A 6,892-nucleotide genomic window follows, 5' to 3' on the forward strand; every position below is an offset into this window, starting at 1 on the left:
ATAGCATCTCCTCTAAGCCTGTGGCTTCTTCCTTGTTTAGAGAGTCTTGACCACCTTCTCCTTCTGGGTTTCGCAGTATTATACCCATGACTTCCAAAGAGCTAGAATCCTCCTCAGATGACTCATCCTCAGATGAAGAGCAGCTGCTTGTGCTCCATTCATCCATAGAAGTCTCCATCTCTAGGTCTTGTTGTCTACCCTGCTTCATGTCATACACAATTTTTTTTTGCTTGCCACCTACCTTATGATTTGGTCGCAACTCAAGGGAACCTGTCTCCCAATCTTGCCTAGCTTTCATAGCCATAAGCCAAGGTCTTCCAAGGATTAGCGGATAGCCCTCCCCCTTAGTTGGGATCACATAAGCATCAATTGAGATTGCAACACCAAAAGTTGAAACCTTCACTCCATTAACCTTTCCCACACAAGCCACCCTTACATTATTTGCCATCTTAGCTTGTAAGGAAGTTTGCTCGTTTACTTCCAAACCCAACCTGTGCATTAATCTCTCTGTCATAACACAAATCTCGGCTCCACCATCTACGTACACATTGGAGACTCACTGACTCTTAATCTCTGCATCAATGACTGGCACGATATCCTTCATGCCTCTTGCACTAATAGACCCAACTGACTTTGCCTTAGCCCTCCTGGTGCTGACCATCTTAGACCAGGTTCTACGCATCTTTGGGGAAAGGTGGAGGAGTTGCTGCCATGAAATCTTTGGTCCTTGCTTACTCACATCTTCTACCAGGTCGTAAGGTATGGATCCTACCCCAAGTGGAAAGTCTTCTACTCCTATGTGCCTCCTTGACCTAATCTTCCTTTTCTTGTCTCCTATCACTTGGGAGGAACCCTCATTCCCTTTATCCGGCTCTGAAGCTTCCATTTCATCAGTTCTTTGTCTCCTAACTCTCTTTATTGGGATGGCAATAGCTTCCTCCATTTTTTCTTTCCCTTTATCCTTACCATTGTCAAGACTTATGACAGAGACAGCCCTGTCCTCCCCTCCCGATGGTAGTGAAGGGATCTCTGCTGGTGCTTGTGGTGGTGGAGGAGGGGGTCTCAATATTTGGATTGGTGGAGCCACGTGTGCATTTTGTCCATTTAGTGGCCTAGCTCGAGGAGGAGTGACTTGCTGGCGAGGAGGCCGTCTTTGATTACCATTTCCTTGATAGAATCGTGGATGGGGGCAATAATACATGCCGTGACCTACCTCTCCACAGTTGTATCAAATGTACTCACGTGCTTGCCTTTGTCCTTCTTGTCTATTTCGTTCATTTCCTGGTTGGGGAGCCCTTACACCTTGAACCAGATTGATGGATAGGCTCTCTAGTTGATTGGTGATTTGTTGAATTAATTCTTGTCGAGAGGACTCTTGGTCTGTTCCTCCTGTCCCTGCTACTACCCTTGCCGTAGGTTGAGCTAGCGGTGGAGGCTCCATTCCCCCTTGTAGTTGAGCTTGGAATTTTAACTTCCTATCCTTCTCCCTTGCATAAGTCATAGCTTTATCAAAGGTATCTGGGAATTTACCTTTTACCTTTTCTCGAAGGATGGGGTAAAGCCCTGCCAGGAAACAGTCCTTCTTTAGGCATTCTGGTGCCCTTTCTCCTTCACCTAGTGATGCACACCATTTCTCCCACAGGTTGGAAAACTTTCCTTCATAGCTTCTATAGTCATTGGGTGATGTTTGGCGTAGCTCTAAGAGCTGTCTCCATATCTCCTCTGGAGGCTCATGGCGGCAAAATTCTTCGATGAAGGCCATCTTTAAGGACTCCCAGTCTCTTCTTTCTTCAGGTTCCAAAGTTTGGTACCATAATTTTGCACCTTCCCTCAAGACCAAAGGAAAGGCCTTTAACTTAGTAGCTTCGTCATCCCTTCCCGATACCAGAAAGGCCATTTCCAAATTATCCAAAAAGTCTGGAGCAACCTCCTCAGACTTACCATAAAAATTAGGGAAGGCCATAAGTGAAAGAGTAAACAATTACACAAACAGCTCCAATTTATTTTAAAATAGAGTATGGTAATTACAATTTGGAGCTTTAGCACAACTTAGCTCAAAATAGGATGAAGATCGACACATCAAAGGAATGGTAATAGTCTAGTAAGGGTAGAATGACAAGATAAGGAGAGCGCAAGATTTCCCCAAGTCTCTCGGCTCCAAACAACAGGGCTATTCTTTGCTGATAAAAGATTTTTCTATCAATACAAATATTCACACGGATATGACGCACAAAATGGAAAGGAAACATGCGGGGATCATCATTCTCATTATTGGCATCCATACTTATACACAAGAGCCTAGCTTAGTTGCACCACCTTGGGACCAATGAGCCTGATCAGCCACAGAAGGTCAGCACCTCGGATCACTTCGACTCTTCCTGATGCATCTGTGAAGACGTAAGGCGTGATGGCAACACTTTGTACAATGCTGAGCCTTTTAGCAAGCAACAATTGGATGCTATTACCATAATCAGCATGACGAATGAAAGTGACACCATTAATGTGCAGCACATCATCAACTAAGATAGTTTCCTTAGATTGAGATAACTTCTTGAAAATTAGCAGCAAAGGTAGGGCAGGGAGTCTTTTCACCCGGTCTCCAAAGCACTTTGGACAATATCCAAAGTGATCTTCACGCGGACAGGAGGTTGGCTTGGGATTGGTGGTGTCTGGATTCACAAAGTGCACTGGGAGCACTCGCAGACATGCGGCAATCTTGTAGGCAAGCCTTCGCCTCTTTGCTTCAGGAGGATTTAGGGGTGAGAGTCGTGGTTGCAAGTTGGAGGTTGAAGTTGGTTGCTCACTAGCCTTTTTCTTGCCTGTAGTGGTCATGTAATCCCTTATTAATGAGATTAAGCCAAATGTTACCTTACGCTTGAGCACGCGTTGCGGCCTTGGGCCACTTAGGTGTAGAGGTGATCTTCCTCCTCTTAGTCGGCTCCTCAGGAAAGAGAGGTCTGGTGATGCTTTCTCTTCCCTTAATGTGTGTCACAGTACCTTCGTGTATGTTGATGTAGAATATTTCAAGCTCGTGTGCGTTGGAGGTTTCTGGAGCACTCATAGGTTGAGAGGAGAGGTATATCAAACTCTTCTTCTCACTCTCCTTCGTTGGCGACGATCACGAACAAGGCATGTAGAAGAACTTACTTCTTGAATTTCAATGACACTGCAACCTGGTAACAAGACCTCGATGAAAGCTTTTAAGGACTCTAAAGCCTCCTCCTCTTCTGTTCTCCAATTTGCAAACTCCTCACGCCATTCGTCCATGTTGTAGATTGCACATCTTCATTGCTTGTGGACTGAAGGTCTGTGGAGCCCTCCTCCGTGGGGGCACCAAAATGATAGCGGAAAAAAGAGCAGTGCAATCGGGTGGCCTCTGTACTCGTGCACACTCCACAAACCACGCCTCATGCAAACAAGCAAAGAACAAAACAAAGGGGGCACCACCCTAAATTAAGAGGTTTAGGGACCTCACACATAGTGCACATAGGCAAGTGAGACTTCTGGCATTATGATGGCATCAAAACATATGGCAAAACACATAGAAACGAAGCTTAGGGACCTTATGTAGCATATATATACACAAGACATTAGCTTAACAATACAACGGCATTTGATTATACATAACAAGGATATAGAGAAGCAAGCCAAGGATGGCATAATCCCTTGTCAAAAACAATCAACCCAGCAAGTAGGTATGATCCTACTAGCAACACATCAATACCTTAGAGAATGATGGCGAGGATGGTGGCCATGGAGCATGAGAGAAGACTCCTTATTTAGGTTTTAGGGCTAGTAATGTAGCATACTAGAGGGAGAGAGAGAGAGGGAGAGAGAGTAGAGCTCCATCCATAGCTCCTAGTTGTGAGCAATGTCGTCATAGCTTCGTTGCTTAGTGAAGTGGGTGAAGTGTTGGTTTTGAGTGAGAGAAGGCCTCCTTATATAGGTTTCTGAGAGGGTTTAGGATTAGGGATAAACATGCTTAAATTCGCTGATTGGGGTTACTTTTTGCTTAGGGTGGTCAACAGATTGAGGTCACCTGATATGTCACCATCAAGATATTCTCTAGAGTGATGTGAGAGGGGAGGGTAAATGCTGATTTTTCTGATTGTGACACATGGGGATAAGGCCTTGACCAGCATTTAAGAGCAGGTAAGGTGGCTGTTGAAACTGGAGGTTCTGCACATGTCAGGGGGGGACCTGCGGGGGGGAGGTGGCAGCTGGGTCCTCCTGAATATCAAATTCTCAAAAAATCCTCAACCATGGCTTCTTTTGACATGTGTTCTTTGAAAAAATCAGCATGTCTCTTTTCAACTCAAAAGTTTTTATCCCTGTTGACTCACCTTTACCATAAGATTTTCCCCTTTTTTCTCCTCATGTAACTGCATTGTTGATGCTTAATCACTCCTTCTAGTAACAGTGAACTGTTACCTACCAAATACTTATGGTGCAGTAAAAAATATTTACCATGGGTAAAAAAAATTAATGTAGGTAAAAAGTGATTTGTATTTACCATGTAGGTGAAAAATATTTACTGTAGGTAAAAAATATTTACTGTCGGTAAAAAGTGAAAACGGAGTATGCTGTGCTGTGAGTCCACACGAACATCCTCATGTAAATTTCACTAGAAATTCACACCTAGAATGGGCTATTCTGTAAGATATAGGTTGTAGGCATGCATAAGAGCTCGTTCCCACGTATCTTCTGTCCATGGCACTTTTTACTCTTTGGTGCTTGTGAAGTAGATTTTTCTTCTCTTTCGAGATCCCTTGGACTAGAGTATCCTCATCTTCCCAACAACTGACTGTGCCTTTATTGCATCTTCAAAAGGGGTCCTAAAAACCATGCATCAGTGTTCATGCAAACATCCATTGTCACTAAGATTTGAGTCCACTCGAAAAGTTTGAATAAATGTTCTGGAAAGGGTTCTGGTATGTAGGCTTCATCTGTACAGTCTCTTTCTAGGATACATTCCTCTCGTCTCAAGCTTCCATTTTCTGAAGCTCCACACATCGAAATAGGGGTGTCTTTGTTTAGCCAAGATGGAAGTTTAGTTTCAGCCGAACAGACTGAATCAAACTCTTGGATGGGTGTTTTCAAGAAATCGCTATAGGTGTGGTCTTTTAGATTGAGTCTTGTTATAGATCCCACCTGTTTCAAGTATAGATAGTCGTTTCCCCAATCTTGGATAAGCTATAGTTGTCACATGAAAGGTCTTCCCAATATGATTTCATAGTTGAGTTTTTTCCCAAAGTCTACTATGGAAAAAGTGTGTTGATATTCAATTCCACAAGAGTTGACTATCACTTTTTCTTGTAGCCCTAGTAGTCTTTCAATGTGTTTGTCAGCCAACTGTTATTTTGTTCGCATTTGTGTAATGGCTGGCTGTCCCCAAGATTCCCATACTGCTTTAGTGGCTATGGCTATGCCCGCTCCACTAGCCAGTATTGCCATGGTTTCAATGTCATTATATATCACTGGGAGGGTGGTGTTTCCTTCTTCCCCCTCATAATATTCTCTGACCTTGTTCATAGGAGCTGATCGAATCTCTTTGTATTCCGTTTCATTTTTTGAGTTTCCCAGATTCTTAGAGATTAACCCCGTTATACCCACCTTCTCTAGGGTTTTTTGTAAATCATTCCATAAGTATGGCCTGAGCTTCAACAATTCTCCCAAAGTAAGAGTGCATTGGATAGGTGTAGACATGATTGAGTGAATGTTGTCTACTTCTAGGGTCTGTTTGGCTCTTTTTACTTGAGTGGTCTTGCAAATGATAGATTCATCTTCGTTATCTCCCAAGTACGTAGGAAGGTAATGCTTTTAATGTCACCGGTTTAGATATTCTTGAAGCCTCTAATCCGTAATCCCCATACAAGGATTGTATATCCATGTTTATATCTGTTATGGAATTGACATTTTACTATTTGTTACAGCTGACAGGTGGAAAAGGCTTGACTAAGCTAGGCTATTTCAAAAGGAAATTACATTTTATGTATATTTATTCAACTGCTCTTTTATGAGCTTTGGCCATTTATGACCGGCGGGCTAGTCTGTACTCAATTTGACCATTCAAGAAATCTATAAATGAAATACGTGCAAGAGGGAAATGGTCACTCTTGCACGGGGGGAGATTGCACCCAGTATTTGTGTTATTCTCCTCCCCTCCCCCTTCTCTCTCGCCGTGTCGGCGTAGCACTCCACTCTAGGAGGTGCGCCTGCACGTGCTATCTCGCTCTCTATCTCACTCTGTACTTTGCATACGTCGTGGTTGATGTGCTATAGGAATCGCCGGGTATGCAGATTTATCCGTTTATGCTAGATATTGTGTTATCTTGGGTATTTTGCACGACAGCCATGTTTTCGTCTGTAGATAGCAGTGGTATCAGAGCGCGGGCTACGATCAAACAATTGGTGATTTCAATAATTCTCCTCTCCTCCCGCTTCTCTCTCGCCGTGTCGGCGTAGCACTCCACTCTAGGAGGTGCGCCTGCACGTGCTATCTCGCTCTCTATCTCACTCTGTACTTTGCATACGTCGTGGTTGATGTGCTATAGGAATCGCCGGGTATGCAGATTTATCCGTTTATGCTAGATATTGTGTTATCTTGGGTATTTTGCACGACAGCCATGTTTTCGTCTGTAGATAGCAGTGGTATCAGAGCGCGGGCTACGATCAAACAATTGGTGATTTCAATAATCAAAAGATAAGTGCAATTACTTATTTTTTTTTTGCATCATCTAATTTTATTGTTTTATTAATTCTTGATAAACATAATTTTTGTGAACTTTAAAAATCTATATATAATTAAGGATAAATACTCTCCGTCATATTGTGATGAGGAAATTCATACAATTAAGACAATTATAATTATGATACTTTATGGGAATGGATC

This window comes from Adiantum capillus-veneris, chromosome 26 (genome assembly GCF_014529385.1).
Source record: "Adiantum capillus-veneris isolate H3 chromosome 26, ASM1452938v2, whole genome shotgun sequence".
Taxonomy (NCBI): domain Eukaryota; kingdom Viridiplantae; phylum Streptophyta; class Polypodiopsida; order Polypodiales; family Pteridaceae; genus Adiantum; species Adiantum capillus-veneris.